This window comes from Manis pentadactyla, chromosome 2, assembly GCF_030020395.1.
Source record: "Manis pentadactyla isolate mManPen7 chromosome 2, mManPen7.hap1, whole genome shotgun sequence".
Taxonomy (NCBI): domain Eukaryota; kingdom Metazoa; phylum Chordata; class Mammalia; order Pholidota; family Manidae; genus Manis; species Manis pentadactyla.
In genome coordinates this window covers 112,438,787-112,440,263 of record NC_080020.1, presented here as the reverse complement: position 1 = coordinate 112,440,263, position 1,477 = coordinate 112,438,787, and positions in this window count along the sequence as shown.

Below are 1,477 nucleotides of genomic sequence, written 5' to 3'. Positions count from 1 at the left end.
GAGTACTTGATAATGTGGATGAATGTGGAAACCACAGTGTTGTTTATGTTAAACCATCATAAGATTGCCTATCAAGGACACTTTAATTTTTAAAAAATTATATATATATATATGTGTATATGTAATTTGCTTCAAACCTAAAAATAACTAGAATAAACTTTTGTTTGCATGTATTTAAAGCCACTGAAAAGTAAAATAATTAAAATATTTCATAACAGTATAAAAAATTATGCTCATCATTATGCCCTTTGGTTCCAGACTAGTCCAAAGACAAACTGCAAAGTAAATGCAGTTTGTCTTCATCCTCTTCTGTTTCCTTTCTAAGAACCTGTCTTCCTCCCCTCTGGTCAGCCCACTACTCAGCATGCCCCTTTTCCCTATCACTTATCAATAGAATCTCTTCTTACAAGTACACCTTATACTGAATATCTAACAACTAATCAATATCTATCAGTGACCAGAAAAATTAGTCTTACTGATACTTTTTATATCTAATCATTTAACTTCTTTTATTGGAGAATGCCACAGGCCCATCAAAATAAGTTTTAAAAGGTAACTACTAGCCTTATGAAAAATGTATCAATTCAGGCAAAATGTATTGCTGTGGCTAACTTGTGCAGAGTACAGATGGGCTAACAGCCTCTAATGAGTAGAGTAGCCCATAAATTAAATGAACAAATGATTATTTGTTCATTTGTGAACCTAGATAAAATTCATCAGTTTATTGAGATTAAATGTTAATTGTTGTCCCTATAAAAAGAACAAATATCAAGAAAAATGATTACCACCAGATACTGCTTTAAATTTTAATTTGTTTCCAGATATGTCCTCTCTTTTCACCCTCATGACTTTAATAGAGGTGGATATATTGTGAAAGTTTCAATTGCAAGAGGCTTCTTGGGAGAGGCCCTAGCTATATGTTTCTGAAATGTTTATCTTCACATGATCTCTGTGTAATTGCCATTGTCTGAGAGACTCTTCCTTGACTACCTACACCAAACTACACAATGTCCCAAGAGCCCTCTGAAAAATGTGAAGATAGGTTGGGCAAATAAGATGCAGAGAAAGCTTTTAGGCAGAAGGAACAGTACACTGGGTACTAACAAGAAGACATTTCCCAAAATAACATATAACAGAAGGCCAGTACTGAGAGTGAGGGTTGCATGCTGAAACTTGGAGGAGTGGACAGAGGTCAGATCGTGGAGGGGCTGAAAAGCAATGTTTAGAATTTGAGACTTTCATTTAAGTGGTTTTTAGCTTGTATTTCTAAAAGATCATTCTATCTGTAATGTGGAAAATTGATACATTTTAGCTCCAATTCTAAATTATTACACATACCAAATGTCTTCAAAGATTAACAAAAAGTGAATCCAGGGGTTGAGGATAGAATGTATTAGTCTGTTTTTATTTTTCTGTTTAAAAAAGGCACATTTCCTATATTTTTATAAATGGTATTATTCCAGTTTTTCCTACCTAT